At 46.3% G+C, this 23,114-nt stretch overlaps 2 long non-coding RNA genes across 4 annotated transcripts in view; one reads left to right on the plus strand and one right to left on the minus strand.

Moving 5' to 3' along the window:
* Positions 1-125: 125 nt before the first annotated feature.
* Positions 126-23,114, plus strand: part of LOC120097382 (uncharacterized) — a 60,544-nt gene continuing 37,555 nt past the window's right edge. For 2 of the 3 annotated variants that reach the window (XR_005494735.2, XR_010061179.1), the window contains exon 1: positions 14,427-14,560. This is a non-coding gene — a long non-coding RNA (uncharacterized LOC120097382). Of the gene's footprint in view, positions 12,094-13,139; positions 14,561-23,114 lie in introns of those variants that run through there. The other variant, XR_010061180.1, reaches the window with a different exon arrangement.
* On the minus strand, positions 9,920-22,524 carry LOC120097381 (uncharacterized). The gene is made up of 2 exons (XR_005494725.2): positions 19,560-22,524; positions 9,920-18,004 (listed from the first exon to the last, which is right to left on the minus strand). It is a non-coding gene; the product is annotated as an uncharacterized LOC120097381 (long non-coding RNA).

The raw sequence follows: 23,114 nt of genomic DNA on the forward strand, positions 1-23,114 counted from the left end.
TATAAAGTTTTTGTTTGTTTGGGTTGGGTTTTTTCTTTTTTTTTTTTAAGATTTATTTATTTATTATATATAAGTACACCGTAGTTGTCTTCAGACACACAAGAAGGCATCAGGTCTCACTTTTTTTTTTTTTTTTTTTTTTTGGTTCTTTTTTTTGGAGCTGGGGACCGAACCCAGGGCCTTGCGCTTCCTAGGTAAGCGCTCTACCACTGAGCTAAATCCCCAGCCCCTCTTTTTTTTTTTTAAATAAGCTGCCTTGGTCATGGTGTTTCACAGCAACAGAACAGTAACAAAGACAGTGTTCTCGTGTATATGCAATATTTTAAAAGTTTATGTGTATGAGTGTTTTGTCTGGGTGTCTATTTCCCTGTCACATTCGAGCGTGGCTCCAAAGGAGGCCAGACAAAAGTGACAGATCGCTGGTTGTAGCCTCTCTGTGGATGCTGGACCCAGTAATGTCCTCCGAAAGGCTCTTGACTGCTGCGCCACCTCTCCAGCCCCCATTTCATAAATCTATTTTACATCAATCCACCTGTTTCTGTCAATTTTCCACAATTAAAAACTTTTGCTGAGCGCAAGGCCCTGGGTTCGGGCCCCAGCTCCGAAAAAAAGAAAAAAAAAAAACGTTTGCTGGACATAGAGGGGTATGTCTTTAATCCAACAGCTTGGGAGGCAGAGGGAAGAGGATCTCTTAAGTTTGATGCTTGCAGGGGCTGGAGAGATGGCTCAGAAGTTAAGAGCACTGATTGCTCATATAAGTAAAATAAATCTTTTTTAAAAAAAAAAAGTTTGAAGCTAGCTTGTTCTACAAATTGAATCCTGGATAGCCAGGGCTATGCAGAGAAACCCTGTCTTGAAGAAAAACTAAAACTGGACTGGAGAGATGGCTCAGTGGCTAAGAACATTGACTGTTCTTCCAGAGATCCTGAGTTCAAATCCCAGCAACCACATGGTGGCTCACAACCATCTGTAACGAGATCTGATGTCCTCTTAAGACAGCTACAGTGTTCTTATCTATAAATAAATACATGATTTTTTTAAAAAAGAGCATTTAAGGGGTTGGGGATTTAGCTCAGTGGTAGAGCGCTTGCCTAGGAAGCACAAGGCCCTGGGTTCCGTCCCCAGCTCCGAAAAAAAGAACCAAAAAAAAAAAAAAAAAAAAGAGCATTTAATTTGGCGTTTGCTTACAGTTTCAAAGGGTTAGTCCACGATCATCATGAGGAGAAGTGTGGAGGTAGGCATGGTGCCGCAGTAGCAGCTCAGTGCTTACATCTGATAAGTTAGAGACAGAGAGAGCAAGGTGGCCTGGCATGAACTTTTGAAAACTCCAAGCCCACCCCCAATGACACATCTCCAAGAAGGCTACTCATTTTAATCTTAGAGCCAAACATTGGAATATAATAGCATATGGGAGCCATTCTTATTCAAGTCACATTGCTCAGAAATAAAAATACATACCGTAGTTGTGCAAGGTACACACCTTTAATCCTAAAATTCAGGAGGCAGAGTAAAGCTGATCTGTGTGAGTTCAAGGCCAGCCTGGTCCACAGTGAGATCCTGTGTTTAAAAAGCAGGAGCTGGGGCTAGAAAGAGGGCTCAGAGGTTGAGAGCAGTGGTTGCTTTTCCGGAGGACCTGGGTTTGGTTCTTTGCACACACATGGCAGCTCACGTGTCTGTAATTTCAGTCCTAGGGGGTCCTACATTCTGGGACTGAAGGTATATGCCACCACACCCAGTTAAAATACATTTTAAAAATATTTAGCTGATCATGGAAGTATAGGTTAGCAGGATTTGCTGAAGAGGCAAAAGCAGGACCTCTGTGAGTTCAAGGCCAGCCCAGTCTACATAGCAAATTCCAGGACAGCTAGAATTACATAGAGAGATCCTAAAAAATTTAATAAAACAAAAACAAACAAACCACAAAGCCAACAACAAACCGTTGTGACGAGGAAAACAGTTCAAGAACATTGCATGCACTACATTTGTACACTAGATGGCAGCAAAATCCAGTCACTTCCTACTCACTTGCCCAGCTACCCTTATGGTGGTCGCATTGTGAGCCAGGCAGTTCTCAAGGTTGCCAAATGACCAGAGACAGGAGCCAAGACCTGAGCTTCAGGGTCAACAATCCAGGTGACCAGGCGTACTGGAGCACCCACGCAATGGCACTCATTTGACCATGCTGGGCCACATAAGGAGTGCCTGTCTGGTGATGTTAGGGCCCTACCTAAAATATAAAATCACATGTTCCAGGATTTCTCCCCAAACCCTTCTCATTTCATGTCTTAGTAGGACGCTACGTTGCTGGCCCTATACCAATCTGCTTTGGGGCCTGTGGCTGGGGCTGTTTGGGGAAAGTTTTGTTTGTGAAGTATCCTTTGTACAGCTACAGCAATACGGACAGCACACAAACGTAGAGTCCAACGGCACAGCATTGGAACTTCCAAAGTTGAGGCCCAAAGACCCAAATTCAGTCACCCTGGCCACATAATGAAAGCTAAAGTGAAGCCTCTAGATCTAACACTGGGGAATTCCCAACCCTGCTCCCTTCACTTTGCTCCCAAATCAGGAAATGTGAGCCCTAACCTCTGCTCCTATCTCTTGCTCAATAAGTCTGAGCCTCACCTCAGCAAAGCCTCAGCTCTGGAAACAAACTTCTCACATGAGCAAATTCAGAATAGGCCCTTACTAAGATGTGTGTGGCAGGGTCTAGCTCAGCTGTTACCAGGCACAAATCAGATTGGCCTGCAGACCTGTGGTGGGCACTTCAGCTGTGATGTCCTGTACTGTAGGAACACCGAGATGGAGCTCAGAGGCACTGAGTGGGCTTGTCTGGGGAGAGAACATTTTGCTCACCTGGGCACTTGGTTTTAGTCTTCAGTAAGCTGAGGCCCTTTGAACTGGGGAAGATGTCATTAGATTCCCAGCCCTGGGAGCTGAATCTCCATTAACCCAGGATATTTTTGCCCACAAAGGACTGAGAGCAACAGGAAGGGCGGGCCCCTGAAGCTAGGGGCCTGTCCTTTAATATCCAGTAATCTGAAAGACATGCAGCCTTTCAAGCCTGAGAAACCAAGGTGGGTTTTCTGTTGCTTTGTTTTTTTCAAGAGTGTTTCTGTGTAGACTAGGCTTGAACTCAAGATGTCTGCTAACTTAAAGGTGTACAGCACCACATCTAACCAAGTCAGCTTATCTTTAAGGAATGGCAAGTCTTCTCCCACAGCCTTAAGAGGCAACACAGAGCCATGGCTGAGGACTGGTTTGATCTCTGATCTCCACACACACTCACACAAGGTATTGCCTGCACAAGTTCCTCTTCTCCCTGGGAATGTTTTTGGGCTTTTAGATCATGTATGTACATCCCTGTATTCCCCGAAACTACATGAAAATTACCATCCTCCACCTAGTGTTAGGTAGACAGGAACAAAGCACCAACATCTTGAACATGGACAATCCAGATGTCTTCACTCAGTACAGCCTAAACAGCTAGAAAGGCACCCCAGGAAGAGGCCAAGACCACCCAAGCTAACCTTAGAGAATCTGCATGAAAGAACCATGCAGCCTAAGGAAACAGGGGAAGAAAGCCTCACAATCCCAAGATGAGGCAGATCAGAAACTCAATCAATCTAGTAAGGCGTAAGCCTGTGTTTCATATACAAAGAACCACGCAGTGAGAGAGCATTGGTTTTTATTTCATAAAATCCTTATTGTAGATGTGTCAACCCAATACTACACAGATTGGGCATAACCTGAAAAAGACAATATAGTTATCAACAGTTACTCAGAGTTCAACACTAAGACTGGGCAGTGTTCTAGTGATGTCTGCTCCCATATTCAGACCCTTTTGAACCCCCTCAAAAAACAGGCCTCCCGGGGCTGGGAATTTAGCTCAGTGGTAGAGCGCTTGCCTAGGAAGCGCAAGGCCCTGGGTTCGGTCCCCAGCTCCGAAAAAAAGAACCAAAAAAAAAAAAAAAAAAAAAAAAAAACAGGCCTCCTGATCTTAAGACTCAAGCAAAGACGCCGCAGGGACTTGAACCCCGTCCTGGAAACCAGGAGTGCCAACCACCAGCATCTTTTGCTTTTTTTTTTAAAAGCTAGGGAAAGGCCAAAAAGCAAAACCTGAGAAAACAAAGTTTGTTTTCTCAGGAAAAGAAAAACCTTTACAACCCTAATGAAGAATCTGCTTCCGCTAAGATGCTAGCTTGGCCAAGTCTGCTATGTCCACCTGAAAAAGTCTTAGCAGAGAAATTTTGCAATCCCACCCCAACAGCTTCCCTACAAAGGCTTGCCTTCAGCTGACCTCATTCCCACCCAGCATTTGTATCAAACATTGCTATTACTATACCCTTGACTGGTTTGTTTAGTCTGAATAGGTGCTATGCATATAAAACACCTTAGCTACTGAGCTGTGGTCTTGTTAAATTAACAGGCAAGGGGAAAAAATGGCCTTCTCTGTCTGGTGCAACCCACGGGACCTTGGCACCATGGTTACCTTGAAACCGATTACGCATCATGACCTCAAGGATCCAGCTACTGGCTGCATCAAGGTGAGGGGTGAAGGGTCTGTGATTAGGCCAAAGGCACAGGGTGTCGATGTGGCAGAGAATCACTTGTGGGGAGACCTTGTAACAGGACTCTGGAAAAGCTAGGGAAAACTGGTTGCCCACTTTCCCTCTTTTCCCTCCCCTTCAAGCACAACTTGAGGTTTGGGCTGCTAACAGCTGCTATAAAAACAGCTTTTCCAGATGTTAAAACAAGCCCAGGGCCTCTCAAGTATTTTCTTTGAATGTTTCTTTCAACTCCAGCAAGGTGTTGAGGTAGGGTAGTCCTCACTGCTAATCAAAACCAACCATGATACCACTTTGCTTGCTTGACTCTTGCCACAGGAAGGCTCCGCTGTGCTACATTAAGCCTTCAGTGCCTTTAGTGAGGGGTACCTGGAAAATCTTAAAAAAAGGCTTAGCGCCCACCTCACCCCTCCACCCCAAGGCCAACAAAACATTACATGCTAGCTGCTTCAGCATGAAGCTGAAGAGAATTCAACACTAATTTACCAGTAACTAATCTTAAACAAGAAAAGGCTTGTTCACCTGTTGTCATCATTTGTCCACTGGTGAATTCAACTGGAAGCTCCTTCTAGTTTGAAGTACATCTGAAAGAACTAGGGCTTCCCAATCCCCACATTGATAATGGAATGTCTGGTTCACTTTTATCGATTTAAAGTAAATAGGCTATTTTTCCTTACTGGGTCTGGCTTCTCTGGGCCCTCGAATAGATGTCTGCTGTTTTCAATGTTCCTGCATGTAAGAATTAAGACCAAGGGAGGGGAGAGAGACACCTACAGAGACAATGCACTAAAGACCACGGAACTGTTAAGAACATTTCCACTTGCCAGTTAAATTTCTTCAAGAATGTTGCTTGTCTGAATTTATTTCTTGTCAGATTTTAGGTTGAATCTGGAAGAGACTAAAGGCTTCAGTGCTCCCAACCCCCCCTCACCAGAAATGAACAAAAACATTTACCTAAAGCAGCACAGCAAAGGGACTTGGCTTCAATCACAAACACGTGTTACTTAAAGCTGCAGAGCCATTTCCTCAACACTCAGCCTGTATTACTCATGGGTTCTCCTCCAACAATCACTACTCCAAACATTTGGGGAAACACAACTTTAATCATACTCCAGTCGTGGCACAATGCATTCTAATAGCAGCAGATTGGAACAGTACTGCACATATTACTTGCCAAAGAACAGACAAGACCTGAAGTCAAGACACCTGCATTCTGTGTGGTCTGTAAAAAAAAGCTAGAACAAGTAAGCCCCATCCCCCTCCTCCCTTCCCTCCAATTCCAGGAAAAACAAACTCACTGCAAGGTCTCACACACTCACTAGCAGAGCAGAAGACAAGAGGCAAGCGCTTATATGCAATCAAAGTCCTGAGCAGCTCCATGAAGGATGAAATGAGGCCTCTGCAAAGGAAAACTCTTTAAAAACCCACATGCCCCAACTCGTGGCTCAAGTGAGGTGACAAAAGTCTAACGTGGATGAGATGGTCTAAGCATTTAAACTCAACATGCACATTTGATAATTGGGAAAGTATCTTACCCTAGATGTTTAGCCATGGTCAAATAAGACCCCTGACTTTCTGGAAACAAAATATGTAGTTACCTTTTATCTGACCATCATTTCCAACCTGCCTAAGGTACTTAGTCCTTAAAGGGCCTCTATGCCAGGCCTGCAATTATTAAATGCTCATCACTGCATGGAGAATAAAATTTGTCTTTCCTGCCTGAATGTTAAATTCGGTCTTCTGCTCAAGTCCTGATCTTGTCCATTTAAGTGTTCGAAGCCAAAGTTTCTGCAAAGATTAGAGAAGAACATTCCCCCCAAAATTGCCCAACACTAACTACAGACAACAAACAAAACTTTATTTAAATAAGGAGACAGCCTTCTAAATACATACATTCTCTAGTGAAGTATTTTATTAATTTGTATGATTTAATGATTTTAAGCACAAGTACATCGAGCACATTTAAATTTTAGCAATATGAACATCTGACTTTCAGCACATTAAATGTCCCTTTCATGGGGTCTTCAGGTTCAATTGGTAAAGATTCCTTAATTTTGTAAAAAATGTAATTAAAGCAGGCACTAATCATGTTTTGAGGCTTTTGCGGTGAAATTTAGGATGCAAAAGCCTGTTTACTTACTTACTATCCCATCATGAAAGCCCACTGGCACAAGGCTTAGAATTCTTAAGAGGCTGGATGGGAAAACTGCTCACAATCCTGAGCCCCCTAGGAAGGGGTCAGGTGAGTAACATTCAATACCTCCTCTTAACTTAAGACAGCTATATTTATCCCTACCATGCAATACTGCAGATTCAAGTTAAACTTATCTGTTAACAGCAGTCTGCTGTTTCCTGCTCCGAGATGAAATGAAGCAACTCTTCTGCTTATGAAGAGAAACCTGTCTGAGGCAAACGAAAGATTGGCATACTGCACCGCCTCTCAAGCCACTCGATCCCACTCCTCTCAGTAAGCTCAGCTTCTTTTTACTCCAGGATTAATGTAGAATTTTTACTTCATTTTATTCTGCTTTTGTAAAAGCAGTTGAGATGAACGTTTGATCTTCACTGGTTTTCATCAATTCTTTACTTTTGTGGATAAAGCTTGGTAAGCCATTAACTTTTAAAGGTAGATTTCCATAACTTTTAAAGGTAGATTTCCATAACTTTATACTGGTTGCTCTCATTTGCTTAATTATTGCATATGCAGACTTCATCAGCAGTAAGACTCTCAGGCTCCTGCTCATTCCCCATGGAGACATGACATTATCTTTTCTGCCTTTACTTATCACTCATTCACCAAGGAGCTGTTCCCTCTGCATCTAGGTCATCACACTGCCAGGCTGGTTATGACTCAGATGGTGTTATCTGAAAAAGGTCTACAGAAAAAAAAAGGTTTCCCCTCCCTCATCAACAAAAGCCCACCCTCTAAAAGACATTCAGGCTGAACTACCACAATTCTTACATTATAAATTGCAAATACAAAGTATACAATATACAAAAAATAAGCATACCTTACATCTTGTTTAGTCACAAGGAAACTCATTTCTCCTACACTAGGAAAGACTTGCTTATACAAAACTGAGATGGAATCTCTTACTTGATAATATAAAAGCTATCACCAGAAGAAATCCCTTCAGGGTCATTAAAGCCACTTCCTTTGCTCTGAAGTTCCTATAGTAGTTATTAAGATACATTAAGTCACCTGAAAAAAAATTTCAAAAGAGAACCACACACTACAATCTATATCCGGTAGCTTCTAGAGAATCCCCACACTGTAACTTCCACACCACTCTAGTGATCAGACCAACCCCCAAACCCTACACACTTTCACGGGAACAGACGACTGTTGTGATTTACTTTCCTTGCCCACAATATTGGATTAGTGGGAACACCCAAGGCAATCTTCCTTACTGCCCAAATCAAAAAAATAAAAAGAAAAGGAAAAAAAATAGAAGCAAAAAACTGGATTGGGAGTTACTTGCCAACTTGAAAGCTGAGATTTCCTCAGTTTTTCCAAATATTTAAGTTCTCTGGTATGATTATCTGAAATCATAAACTAAACAATTACCTAACCTCCCCCCCACCCAAATACAACAGGTCACAGCCAACTAAGTTTTGCCCCTCCCCTTTAATGAAATGTTTAAGTCATGGTGCTTGAAAACTTAACTTTAACATCTGGCCTACTCAAGCTCCTGAGGTTCTCCTGAGGTGACTGTGAACCAAAGCTGCACTGTGCTGTACTTCAGCGGCCACTGGGGAAACTCTTCCAAGGATAAAGGGCAGCTCCAGTCCCTGAAGGTGTCGTGCCAACAGCATAGCAGTACACGCCTTCTCTAACCCAGTGTGCCAACAGAACTATAGCATCTGTGGAAAATCTTAGAAAAAACATTTTCCCCCACCCACTCCTCCCTGTTAAGACCATTCCCAAATATTTCAAGTAAAAATATTCAAAAGATTAGGAATTTTACAAGTCTTGTTAAGGGAGGGGGAAAAGAATAAACTACCAGCCATTTCGCCAATGGACAGCTCCTCCATATTCAACGTGAAAGCTATTCATCTAATTTCTAGAAACTGTAAACCTGTTGAGTTCTGCTTATCCTGATACTGGATTTTCTTTTTTTCCTGGTTCCCTTGAGTCATCTGCCTTTAGGATTCTAGACAGACCTAAGGGGAAAAGAACTCAAAATATATTTTGTCCCACCCCACCCCCCAAGCACTTTGCCCAATTACCTCCCCTACACAGTAGTAAGACTTGCAGAAGACTGCAGTAGGTTAGCTGTTCACAGAACTAAAACGTCTTACAAAACTGGCGAGACTGTTGGCTCTACCATTCATTTTCCCTCAGATCGGGTTAAGACAACTTGCCATCTACCATTCTTCTGGGCCTTGGCAGTCTGCCCTCAAAAGCTTCAGACAAGATGCAAGAGGACACAACCCTGAAAAAGAAAAACCTCCAACACCCGCAGCGGCCTACAGCCCCAGATGACTCTCTTCACAGACAGAAGCCTACAAACTCCCCCATACCAAGGCAAAATAAACAAGTTACCATCCTCAAGTTACAGAAACCACCACCGCGTTGCCGACCTCACGGGATGTTACCGCACCACATGCTTTCCCTGCAGCCTTTCTTGCACATTGACATGCTGGTCTAGGAGCCGCTATCTATTCTCTCCACAACGCAATGCCTGCTCGCCTCCTCCGCGTTGACAAGCCAAGACGCCAGCTAGCTTCATCACCAACTCGAACTGGCTCCACCTTCCCGGAATCCTCTTTTCTAGCTTCACCACATCATTTCGGCTCCTTCTTCCTAGCTTCCTCCAACGAACCGCACTGTTTCCTGGGCTATCTTCACCATGACCTGCTGCTGCTGGCTGCTCAGTCCTTCCTAGCTTCACCAAACTGGCTTCGGGACTCCTGTCTTCCTAGGTTCACTGAATCCACTTCTGTGTAGACCTTGGTCGGCTGCCAATGCTAGTCGTTAACACTTTTAAAGCACCTCAGCTCAAGTCCAATGCAAAATGCTGACAATCTTGAAATTGTTATCAAAAGTCCTTTTGTTCTCAAAACAAAATTAAGCTACAAGTTAAGGCTTCTAATATTCTTCTAACTTTTCAAACGCATTCTGCCTTTTTAATTACTTCAGTTGTAGCTTTGACTGCTAGCTTCACTCTTGTAAAATGGCTGTCTACAGACACTTCTAAACTGCTGGGCTCCATCAGAAACTTGAATTTATGGCTTTAAAAATAATTTCCTTCTGACTTTATTTCTGAGATTTAACCTTATCCAACCTTTTGGTCTTGATCTTATCTTCTTTGCCTATCTTGAATGCTGGCATCCAAAGTTGTCTGAACTTCCTTTTGTCTTTCTATCTTGCTTTTTTTCTATCTTCTAGTTTTCTTCCTACCTGTGTGTTTAAATACCTTTTCTGTCTTCTAATGATTCTTCGGTCTTCTATTTTCCTATCTTCTCTACAGCTTTTCTTCACCTTCCTGAACTTGTCTTCATTTTTCCACTTCCATTTTCTAATCTTCTTTCTCAAAATACTAACCCTACCACTTCCATTCCCCGTTTCCAACTCATGCCTTCGTACATGCGACAGTCGACTCTTATAACGGCCCTTCAACTTACTTTTTTCAATCTTTTTAAACTACATCTCATTTTCAAACTATTATCTACAACTTTACAATTTTAAAAAGCCATTTAGATTCTGTTTAGGTAACCTTCGTTTAAAAGTACACCTAACAAGGCTGACCCTCAAGCTAGAACCTTTGAAACTCCACAATTGCTCCCTTTTACAATCTTCTAAACTACTCTGAATAAACGCCTCAGGTCAGCCTCCATCTGGTGGTACAAAAATTTTTCTCTTTTCCTTTTTCAAATTGTTTAAATAAACCTCCATACTTTTCTTTTAAAATCTTAATATTAAAATATTATTATCTCAGTAAGCTACTCTATTAAGTTTAGAGTTCTAGTTTCCTTTTAAATCTTTTTAAATAGAAACTTATCTGCGAATGCCTCAGGCTGAGTCTCCTGCCTCACCAGGTGCCTGTGCTCGCTGCCTGAATGCCTGACGCAAGGCTCGGAGCTCCCTTTTTATTGCGAAGGGACACGTCACTCCACCGGAACCTAGTAACCCTCCACCGCCTCGGTGAAGGAAGAAAAATAGTTCCTCAGAGAGTTAAAAATAGAGCCCTACTTCCAAGTTTCTAGATTTTTCCTGATGGTGCGTGGGCCTCGGGACCTTGCTAATACAGAGAAATATTAAAGTTGTACCAGCAAGTACAAATAGTTTAAAAGTTTGAGTCACAAGATGAAAAACATGACTAACACAGTTTCCTTTATTTTGTGACTCCCGGAGCGGCAGCCATTTTCATAAACAAAATGGAGGTTTCTCGAAAATGACCTGGCCCTGCGAGTTGTTCCTGAGGTGATAGCACTTTGCTTAGTACTGGCTTAGGCTCGGGATGCTGAGAACATCCACCTGTAGGACGATCTGCAGTCCCCGGCTGCCCACGAGAACTTTATTCTGAGCCTTGGTTAACGAGTGCTTTGGTGCTTGCAAACGTCAGCCATTTAGGCTGCCAGGTCCTCGTTCCAAACTAGCAAAGCCCAGCAGACGACCCCTGACCCAAGGCTGTGGTGCCATGATCTCAGGCTAGCAAAGCGACGGTCGCTGCTTGTGAGGACACAGTGACCTTGGCGGCCATGCGGAGCACAACCCCCACAGCCCCACAGTGGCTGGGTTTCGAGATGTACACTACTTTAGGCTTCCTGTTCTCATGCCTTTCTACAATTACGACGTACAGGAAAGGACGTCCCTAGAAATTAAAGATTTTTTCTTTCTCCAGAGGACCATGGCGAAAGGATCACCAGGCGCAGAGAAGCGGCCCGCGAGGGAGACGGCGGGAAGGAACGCGAATGCCACAGGGACAAGGGGGGTGGGGGTGGGGGGCGGGGGTGGGGACGCGCAAGGATACGCAGGTCGTGAGTCGCCGCCTCCCTTTGTGAAGCGCAGAATCGGGAGCGGGCGGCCGGTCGGGCGCGGCCGGTTCTAACCGGTTCCAGCCGGTCTAGGCAAAGTTGTTGCCGCAGAGCTTCGCTGCGCAGGCGCGCCCCGCCCCGCCCCCAGCGCCTGGATCTAGGTGCGGGAATGACTGGTGTGGGGGCAGGGCGGCTGCCGGTGGCTGTGCTGCCGTTTCCTGGTCGTCCCTTAATGCAACCTACGGGGCCCACTGAGCTGGCTTTTTTTTGGTGTCTATGTCATCCATTAAGTATTACCATACATACTTTGAATGCTTCTACGTTTACTCTATATTCTAGAATTTTCAAGGGAAGCGAGTCTCGGGTTGATCCTGTAACCTGGAGGCTATAACCTCTGTTTTTAGAGAAGCCAGGGGAGTCATGTGAAACAGCGCTCCGGGGCACACAGAAGTCCAGAGCTAGCAATCACAAGACTGGCTGGCGGCACCGACTCCCCAGATCTACGTTCCAGGACCTGCAAATAGGGAGGCTTTAAGAGGATATGGTCAGTAATAACATGAAATTACACGAATACTCTATTCCTAAAACTAAAGGAGAGAGGCCCCCTTATATTGAGGTGGGGCTCTAACCATGGCCAGTTTAAACTCGCTCGCTCACTTGCTTATTTATTTTTCCTGAGACAAGGTTTATCTGTGTAGCCTTGGCTATCCTAGAACCCACTCTGTCGACCAGGCTGGCCTCGAACTCAGGTCCTTATCCAAGTACTGGGATTAAAGCTGTATGCTACCAAGCCCGGGGCTTGTTTATGCAGCTTTCAACTGACCCTTGCAAAGCTGCCCTACTTTTCTTTTTCTGTCTGTAAAAAGCCCTAAAGAATGGAATGTTACTGAGTGCAAACCGTTCCCTTTAGATACACACTTGATGGAGGCTTTGGGCCTGGAAATTTTTTAGAATTTTAGTTCTGAAAAGACGAAAACTTGAGTCACCTAAATTACAGGCGGGGATTTGAGTCTAGGGAATTCGTGATTCGTCTAAAATTAGGCAAAGTTAACTAGCAGAAGGCTCTCATCCTTCATTTTCAACCCACCTCCCTCTCCTCCCCCGACCTTCTGTTCCTGATTTGCCTGGGGGGGCGGGGGGGGGATTAAGACTTGTTCTGGAGGCTAGGGAAATGAAACCAATGTTTAAAACCGTAGTGCTGCTTCACTGCGAGTTGGAGGCCAGCATGTTCGACATAGAGAGTTCCAGGTGAGCCTAGACAAAGGAGACCCTAAGTTAAAAAAAAAAAAAAAAACAGTTAAAATGTATAGCGTGGTATGTTTTGTTTGGAGACAGGGTCTCACTGCCAAGTTGTCCTTAAACTATATATCCCTGGCCAGCCTGGAAACTAGGAGATTTGTCAGTGCCTGCCTTCTGGGTGCTGGGATTAAAGGCGTGACTCTGTGTCAGAAACTAGAGATGTCGTTGTTGTTGTTGTTGTTGTTGTTGTTGGAACGCTGCAGATAGGGTAAACTAGGCAAGCCATCCACCTTCCTCTCCCTCAGACCCTAAAAGTGCTTGTCCGCAAATCCAGTTTTGTTTCCTTCACAGGTCATACAAACTTTTCCTTGCTGTTGGAATGGTTGTGAAGCACTGGGCCAGTCCCAGGGTTTGGAGAGAGAAACAGGCTGCAGGGTCACTCCAGAAACTCACCCAAAAGACATGGTTTGCAAAGGCAGGGAGGAAGCTCATAATGATCACACCATGAGAAGTAACATTTTTAGAGAACATTCTGAACTACCTATTTTTAATTGCTAGGGCCCAAATGCCTGCTGTCTTCCCCCTTCTTTTTACTTCACAAACAGGCTTTAGTAGTTTCCAAACCACTCTGATTCTTGCCTCTGTTTGTTTAGTGGGTCTTTTCTGGATTTTTCTTTTTCCAATGTTAAGAATTGAACCCCAGCCCTCGAGCTTGCAAGGTAAACAGCCCATCTCTGAGCTGCATGCCTAACCCTCTTTTCCTGTTTACTTCTTTATGGAGCATCTCACTGTGCAGTCCTCGTTGGCTCAAAGGGTACCACAGACACTAAAGGAGAAACAGCCATTTTAGTCAGCCCCTTAAAGGAGCCCAGGCCAAAACCAGAAGCTCTTCGAGTGCCTGTTCCTGGCAGGCACATCCCGGACACACATCCCTGGGACCTTGGGGATGAACCCAATGACTTTGGAATGGTAATTTCCTAATGTGCAAGCAGAGAGTTGAGACAGCAGGTGATGCTGGTTCTGTAAACAAAGGGGTGGAGAAAGAACATGGAAGATTTTAGACTTCTTGCCTGTGGCCTGGAGGAGTTGTGACCCTGAAAATGACTGAAGCAGCAGTAATTCAGAATTAAGACAACGGGCCAGAAATCCTCAGAGAACACTGCAGTCCACCCAGCCCTTGCAGGGTACAAAGGCGTATCAGGCTTTGGCAAAGGAATGGCTACTTCTCTTAGTTTAGCGCTGGGAACAGGGACCAGACTGAGCAAGTCCACTGGCACTCATTCTTCCCAAGCCTGTGCTACTAGGTCCCATCCCGTGAATTTTATCTGTAAGGCTCCGGTAGGCGGGGAAGAGGGGGAAGGGCTGAGCTTGGGAGGAGATTATTCAAAGAAAACAGCTTTGTTTCCAGAAGACTGAATTTGCAGTTCCCATCCACTCACCCACCTTCCCAGGGCTGATTTTTTTTTTTTTTAAAGATCTTTGGAACAATGTGAACCTCTTAAGTTTGCAGCACAAATTTGGGCTACTCCCACTGCAGGAAAAAAAAAAAAAACCTACAGAAATGACGAAGGAAGCAGAGGTTGGTCATATGGGAGAAAGCCTTGTTTCCTTTGGGGGCTCTGGACAGCTAACTAATGTATCCTGGAGAGAGGGTAAAAGTCAGTCACGGAGGCCCACTTCACACAGAGAACCTGGGCCCAGGAATGGAAACTGACTGTGTCATTGCAGATCCCAAGTTGAGAGGGGAGCAGCAACCTGCCACAGGAGCTGAGGTAACCAGGGAAGGAGAAGCAGGCACTGGGCCTTCTTGTTGCCTCCTCTAGTGTTTTTTTTTAGGAAGGGGCTGGCTGACAGCACCTGAGACAGCTGAGCCTGTTAAAGGCCCTTGCTGTTAAATCTGGGCCTGACTTTAAGCCTTAGATCCCACAGGAGTGAGGAGGCAGCCCTCTGACCTCCCAGCACACATAAAATAAATTTTTAAAAGTCAATTTTTAAAAAAAGGGGGCAATAAGGGGGATGTATAGGGAGAACACCCGTATGGGGGAGGGGGAAGGGAGGGAATGGGGGCTTATGGACAGGAAACTGGGAAGGGCAATAACGTTTGAAATGTAAGTAAAGAAATATATCAAATAAAAATTTAAAAAAAGAAAAGAAAAAAATTAGGAACGATAGCTGGCTAATGGTAGCAGGCAGATCTCTGAGTACTAGGCCTGCCTGGTCTACAGAGCAAGTTCCAGGACAGGTGGGGCTACACAGAGAAACCCTGTTTCTACAAATGAAAAAGTATAGGAAAGATTCCAAGTTAACTAGAAGCCTCCTGGGGGAGGAGGTGTCTGGAGGAACCCGACTGTGACCCCGCCCTGAGTGCTTCAGAGCCTTTGGCTGTTTAGTAACTGTGTAATTAGCTGTAGGCCTTGCAGTGTCTGTAGAGCTTTCTAGAAGGCCTGGCTGTAGAGACAGTGGTAGTACCAAGGGATAAGGGATGAGGACTGACAACAGAAAGCAAGATGGCATTCTCCAGAGGTGTGGCTCTGACCCTCTCCAGCTTCAAACCCTGAACAGCCCCGACTGGGTCCACACCAGTAGGTCATGTTTCTAGGGTTTTCCCTCCAGTCTCTTTTGGGCCCGTTGGTACTGGATGAAGAGTAACTAGCTTTCTCTCCCCTGGCTGCTAGCTGCCAGGCTCCCCTTGGTCCCTCTGGCATCCCGCGAACATGACATTTAACCAGTGTATCCCACTTCTCTAACACACGGGAGCCCTGTGCAAAGCTTCCATCCTTCATTAAAACCCTGTGAGGAAGAGGCTACCGAGAGCTCTTAGACCAAGAACTGAGGCCCAATGTTCTGTTTCTTTGTGTGAGAAGTACCAAGCACATAGTAGGAGCTCCCGTGTACTGAGGAATGACTATGTGAGTGAGCTGTGTGTGTGTGTGTGTGTGTGTGTGTGTGTGTGTGTGGTGTAGCAGGAGGTAGTTAGGAGGGGTGTGTATAGCTTAGTTGGTAGAATATTTGCCCACCATGCAGGAAACCCCAGCACCATAGAAACTGGGCATGATGGCCCAGGCCTATAATCCCAGCACTTGAAGGATGGAACTGAAAGAATCAGGAGTTCAGGGTCATCCTCCCTACTTAGGGGGTTCAAGACCAGCATGAGTCAGAGATTCTGTCTCAAAACAAACTGGAATGGTAGCTCTTTTGAGATTTATGACACACAGCCAGGGCTTGTGGTAGACACCTGTAGTTTCTAGGCATTCCAGAGGCTGAGGCAAGAGGGTCACATGAGTCCAGGAATTTGAGACCAGTCTGGACAACATAGCGAGCCTTCATCTCAGCAATAACAACAGCATATAAATAAGCAAATACAAGAACAGTGGTTGAAAGAGTTCATGCTTCTGGAAGTATGCTTGTGACCCGGTGTGGGAGGTGTCTGTGATGGGACAATGGTCCAGAAGTGTCCCACAAGGATGGAGATTAAACCCAGTCATAGTATGTCTACCATAGAGGGTCTCCAAAGTTCGTTGCTGTTGCTGAGTTCAGGGGTGGTTGGGAGTGGGCGGGTTCCAGAGGGAGTAGCAGCATTGAGAATGGATATCCCACCAGAATAGGCCGGAATGGTTTTGTGCTGCCCAGTGTCTGAAGCTAACAACTCTTCTTTCCTCTGGGGTGCTGGAGTGGGTGGAGTGTAGGATCAGCATTCACTCTCCAGAGTGGCTCAGCTCTTGCTGTCCTTCCACTGAATCTGAGGCACCGTGGGAGGGAGGTACTTGGCCAGCCCTCCCCTATGCTGGGGCCTCTGGGGCCTGCTGAATGGACCTTCTGGAATGGCCTAAAGCAATAGCGAGGCTTCTGAAGTGGCTTACTTCCGCATTCTTGTGTCCCTGATGTGCTCAGTCACCTGCTTAAGATCTCTGGAGGATATTTATGTTGGCCCAGACTGTCCAGCCCCAGCGTGATGCTCATTAAATACTGCACACCTGTCCACCCCCGCCCCACCCCCACACACCCCTCTTCCTTCTTCATAGAACTGCATGTCATCCTACAGAAGCAAGTCTTCTGGAAAGAAATGTCCGGGATCTTGGCCAGGTGTGTTTAAGACACTGCCAGGTGAGAACCAGAGGCCGCAGTGATGGATATAGGGCCCAGCTGTTCTGGGCTTGAGGCAAAGTGGGTCTGTGAAGCCCACGACACCCTCCATATGGAAAGCCGCAGGAGCCCAGTGACTGCATCATTCAAGTCTGAAGATTTCCTGCATTGCAACAGAGTTCCATAAGATAATTTTGACGTTTTTCTCCCTGCCCTGAAATTCTTTAATTTGAATCCATGCCCCTCATTTACAATGGATATATCTGCCACCCAAAAGTCACATTTTCCAGGCTCTCTGGGTGGCTCAGCAGGTAAGGACATTCCCACGGAGTCCACTGACCCTAGTTCAGTTCCTCCCTGTCTACTTCGTAGGAGAGAACTGAGTCCTACAAGTCATCTGACCTCTACATGCACTGTGTCTCAAATACAAACGAAATAAGCAGGACTCACGGGAGTCAATGAGGGGCCAGAGTGGAAAGTGTCCTGGGCAGAACAGAAAGGGTCCACGCCCTCACAATTTACAAGACTGGTTTGGGGGTCCAGGCGTTGGGGTGAACAAGGGAAGTGACATGGGGCCTGGAGTGAGGGCTCCCTCCGAGGCACCTGCACAGAGTAAGGACACTGTTACCTACACAGAAGGACCACCCTTGATCTGGGGAGGCACTGACTTTTGAACAGCGCTGGGAGCCAAGACCAAAAACATGGAGTCCTGAAGTTAGGAGAGCGAAAGGTTATAGGACAGAGAGGGAAGAGGCTATGGAGGCCGCCTGTGTCCTCATGCTGGCCCTGTCCAGATTCAACAAGCCTGGAATGTTCCCTGCCCTCCCCCAACTCCTGCCCCAGCACAGAACTTCAAATAGCAAAGTCATTCTAGTCACAGGCAGAGCATCACTCCTCCCAAGGACTCTTGACCTCCAGGCATCCCTCGGCTCCACCCACAGTGACACAGTCTCTGTGCAGCACGCATTTCCTGGGATGATGACCACAGTGACACAGTCTCTGCCCAGCACGTACTCCCTGGGATGATGACTTGTTTGTTGACTGACTTCTGTGTTCCCATGTGGGTCAATAGTAACTTCTTGGCTTGCTTGCTTTCTCTGGGGCGGAAGTTGTGTCAGGAAAGCCTCAGGCTCCTGTACAAAAATAAAAAGGAAGTCTGTGCCAAGGGGGACCACAGCCCTCACCAACGGACAAAGGGTAGGGCCCTCCCAACTACATGTCATTGATTCTGCTTGGAGACTCAGCTGCACTACCCTGAGACCAGAGCTCATTCCAGACTAGTCTTCTGGATACTGTGGCCAAGCAGCTGTAAATGCTCACAGATGTCACTCTTCCCCTATAAGCTTCTGGACAGACAGACAAATTCCCAAAGAATGAGCAGCAGCAGGATTTCTGGGGATGGCTCATTCCAGCCTGGCACCTCATGCCCCAGGAAAGCGGTGAGCAGCTGCCAGTAGGAGGAAGGGAGAGCGAAGCAGCTGTCCCCATCCGCCCTGAACCCCAACTCACTGAGCCCTTTCAGCTAAGGACTAAGGACTCTAGACCAGCAGGGCTAAGAAGAAGGTGGGGCTGAGAACTGAATACTGAGAAAGGAAACTGATGGAAATTTCCATGACTGTTGTACTCCAAGCCTTCAGCTGTCAAAGAGAGCCTGGCTAGAAGGCCCAGGTCACAGAGGTCACTCTTCCTCAATCCCTCTTCCTTCTTTACCCCACCATTCAGACGAGCCAAACCCTCCCTCAGCTGTGCCTTCTTAGGGCATCTCTATCCAGCTCTGATGTCAGAGTGCTGGCTACAGTGGGGACCTGTCTGGCCTGCTCTCCCCGACCGCAGAGCTCCCCGACAGAGTGTGACACCAACCCCACCAAATGCATTCTGAGTTAACCTGTGTTTTATTTCGTTTATATCACTGCTTGTGAGCTAACAGTTAAAATGCTCCCTGTCTTCCTTGAGTTCAGTCTCAGCTTGATGATGTAATTCTGCACAAGGCTGCTGGGTCAACCACATAATTATTCCTGGTGTGGCCTTGACTTGGTGCTGGGGACTTTCAAAGGTTCCCTTAGGTTTCAGCCGGTTCCCACAGATCTGCCCAGTGCAAGCCAGCACTGTGGCCTGAAGAAATCAGACAGGAATATATCATTATTCCGGTATGACCAGTTCTGTAGGCTGAACGGTGGGCACGGAGCCCCAGAGAGGCCTGGGGACTGCTCTTCCTTCTACTCAGCCCGAATGTTGAATGTCCCCACCTTCCACACGTGTACTTTGACACTTGTCCACCCCATCTTGGCTGTCACAGAAGGTTTACACACAGAGGCCCCAAGAGTCCCCCACACATGGTCCCAGGCTGGTTCCTCCATGTACATCCTATACTCAGGAAGTTCTGCACTCAAGAGTTCCACGTCTCTGACTCAGTTTATTCATCACTGAAATGGGACGGAGCTATGAAGCTGTGATTCTGGCTCAAGAGATGTGCTCCTGTAAGTGGTGGCTGTCCTACTGTCTCCGGCCACCTGCCTACCCACCCTCTTCCAGCACTAAGCAGAGTGGGGCACACTGGATTTTAGCAGGAGGCTGGCTATTGAGTTGCATTCGGCCCTGGATCACCAATAGTTGCCCAATCCCTCCTAGAACCCTAGAGCTCACTGGAGCCAGGCGCACAACGAGAACGGGTTAAACATTTCAAGTTACTTTATCTCTGTGCTGGAACAGGAGGAGGTGGATGAGAGGTAAGAAGAAAATTCAGGCTAGAGGCTGGATGGAATTTTCCCGAGTTCATAAACAGGGTTGCTAAGGGAGGTCACCATGGAAACGGTCACGTGTGCCTGACGTCTGGTTATTTCCAGCTTGGTGCAGGACCATCGCACAGGCTCCTGGCTCTTTCATTGGCTGTCTCCACTCTCACCACCCAGAGCTGACACAGAATTGGTCCAGGGCTGGGACGTACTGGACGCTGTTGTCCTGAGCTGAGGAAGATGTAGGTTCACTGCCAAAGTCATTGCAACAGCAACCGCTTTTCTCTCAGACCCTGGGGAGTGGGGAGCTGCCTTCTTTGTGCTTGTACTTTTCCTACCCAGAAGATGCTGACTAGTCAGGGCCTGCCATGACTTTGAATGCTAACTTTTTTCCTGTTCCACAGTGGCCAAGGAAAATCCTAGCTTTGATTACCCACCTCAGGAGATATTCATTCCAAGACTCTCACCCTTTTAGGCCTGAGGGTCTGGCTGAGCCAAGCTTACAAATCCAAGTTTTCCAGTTTCTAAACTATAGGCTTGCTCTCCAGTGAACAGCACCGGTGTCAGATTGAGGCAGTATGGCCCTGTGAGGTGGAGAGTGGGCATAACTGATGTTGTTAACAAAGCGCAGAGCCCCAGGAACAGGACCCCCTTAGAAGTCTCCCTCTGGCTCCACACCAAATGCTCTTGGGATATCAGCAGCCTCCACAGCTAACACCGAATCCTCCCCCACAGACGTCCTCAGAGGTCCATCCGGCTCTGACATTCAATAATCCTGAACTAAGGCTGGGTGTGACAGTGGACATCTGTAGCACTAACTGCAAGAGTGGGCAGGAGGGTCGGCAAGAGGTGAAACGTGGCCTCTGTCGCAAACAGAAGGTCAGACATGGTGCCGCACACTTTCAATCTCAACACTGGTGAAACAGAGGCAGGTGGAGTGGACCAGCCTGGTCTACAGAGCAAGTTTCAGGACACAGAAGAGAAACCCTGTCTCAAAGAAAAAACAAATCCCATGCAGATGCTCAGTAGGTTGGTAGATTGAACAACTGATTTATTTTGTCTGTTTTTGCAGACAGTGTCCCTCTGTGTAGCCCTGGCTGTTCTGGAACTCACTGTAGATAGACCAGGGTGGCCTGGAACTCAGAGATTCACCTGACTCTGCCTCCTGAGTGCTGGAAATAAAGGATTGAAGGCCCGACATGACTGGTTGATTTTTGAGACAGGGTCTTGTGTAAAAAGCTGGCCTCCTGTTTTCAATTTTGATCTTGCTCTCCCTCCCCCCAAATGATGAGCTGGAAATGTAACCCAGGGTTTCTAAGCAGGGCTTTATTAGTAAGGGACATCTTCAGCCAATGAACCTAACCCAACCCCCTGCCTGATACCCACAAAGAATCAGTACAGAGCACACAAGTCAACAGTCGTTTGTAGCACACCAAGGGCTTCCCACCGGCACTCACACACACCTCTACCAATTGTTCCCAGCCTTAGAAGCAAAGCAGTTTCCCACACCACAGGTAAGAGAGGCTCAGAGGGGAGGGAAACTTGCACAAGCCTGTACAGCCAGTAACAAGGTCTACATTTAAAGCGTGGTGGTCAGGGTCAGGTGCGGTAGCTCACGACTTCTATCTTAGCACTCAGGAGACAGAGGCAGGTGGCCCTCTGTGAATTTGAGGCCAGCCTGGTCTACATAGAGAATTTCAGAGTAGCCAGGGCTACAAAGTGGAGACCCTGTCTCAAAACAAAAACAAACAAAAAACCTCAATAAATAAATAAAGGCCTGGGGTTGGGGATTTAGCTCAGTGGTAGAGCGCTTGCCTAGCAAGCGCAAGGCCCTGGGTTCGGTCCCCAGCTCCGAAAAAAAGAAAAGAAAAAGAAAGAAAGAAAGAAAGAAAGAAAGAAAGAAAGAAAGAAAGACAGACAGACCTCATGGTCTGACATCAAGTCTGCATAGGTATCTTTCTCAGCACCAATGGGAATTAAATTGAAAAACTTTGCAGGATAGCTCGTGCTGGCAAGGATCCTTTGTGGAACAGGCCTTGAAGAAAGGTCCATCATGCAGTCTTACCACAGTACCTCAAGAAAATCACTAGTGCTCTCTTGGCCTCGGTTTCCCCCTCAATAGAAGGGTTAACCCAGATCTCTACGAGGGATTACTGACCCAAGGATTTTTCAAACTTGGGCCTTCCTAGAGAAGCAGAGAAGGCCTCATAGGCTCCATAGACTGTTTTAACGCAGAAAAAACCAACCCTGAAGCCAAAGACCAGGACAAGTTTCTGTCACAGCTGCTCACATTCTGACAAACAACCCATGGAAACATGGGAAAATGAAGCAAAACTGAAGATTCCCTGTTCAAAAGAGTCTGAGCCTCCTACTTCTCAGCTGTCAGAGTGTGTGTGTGTGTGTGTGTGTGTGTGTGTGTGTGTGTGTGAAGAGTGTGTATGAAGAGTGTGTGTGTGTAGAGTGTGTGTGTGTAGAGTGTGTGTGTGAGAGTGTGTATGTAGAGTGTGTGTGTGAAGAGTGTGTGTGTGTGTAGAGTGTGTGTGTGTGAAGAGTGTGTGTGTGTAGAGTGTGTGTATGTGAAGAGTGTGTGTGTGAAGAGTGTGTGTGTGAAGAGTGTGTGTGTGTAGAGTGTGTGTGTGTGAAGAGTGTGTGTGTGAAGAGTGTGTGTGTGTGAAGAGTGTGTGTGTGTGAAGAGTGTGTGTGTGTGTGTAAAGAGTGTGTGTGTATAGAGTGTGTGTGTGTGAAGAGTAAGTGAGTGAGTGTGTGTGTGTAGGTAGGTGGTGGGTAGGTGCCTATGAGTGCAGGCCCCACAGTCAAAGGCATTGCTGCAGAGCTCTGAAGCTGGAGTTACTGGCTGTGAACTGGCTGGCTGTGCTGGAGCTTCTGTGAGTCCCTTGCAAGAGCAGCACGATCCCTCAAACACTGAGGCATCTCCCCAGGTCCCAACAATATATATATATATATATATATATATATATATATATATATATATATATACACATTTTTTTAACATGTCTTCAAATACATAAGACATTTATAGATAGCTAGGTCGTGTCATCAGACTGTGAACAGCATCCACAGCTCTCTGACTAATGCTTCTGTCTGGGCTCTTAGTGAAGAACTGGGTGGTTTGATCTTGGAATTTTCCACATAAAACATTTTGCTGATACATGCCCTTGTAAACAAGCAATTGTAGCAGGAACTTGGATCTAATTCAAGCCACCTCCTTTGAAAAATTAATATCTTCTAAAGTTAGGCATGGCGGCTCATGCCTGTAGACCCCAGGACTCAGGAAACTGAGGCAGGAGGATCAGGAGTTGAAGGTCATCCCCAGCTACATAGCCAGTGCCAGGCCAGCCTAGTCTATAGAAGACCCTTTTTCAAAACCAAAAAAGCACTTAAGAATATAATAATAGACTTAGACTGGGCATTGAGCACATGCCTTTAGTCCCAGCACTTGGGAGGCAGATGCAGGTGGATCACAGTGAGTTCCAGGCCAGCTACATGTCCT

The sequence above is a fragment of the Rattus norvegicus genome, chromosome 1 (assembly GCF_036323735.1).
Source record: "Rattus norvegicus strain BN/NHsdMcwi chromosome 1, GRCr8, whole genome shotgun sequence".
Taxonomy (NCBI): Eukaryota; Metazoa; Chordata; class Mammalia; order Rodentia; family Muridae; genus Rattus; species Rattus norvegicus.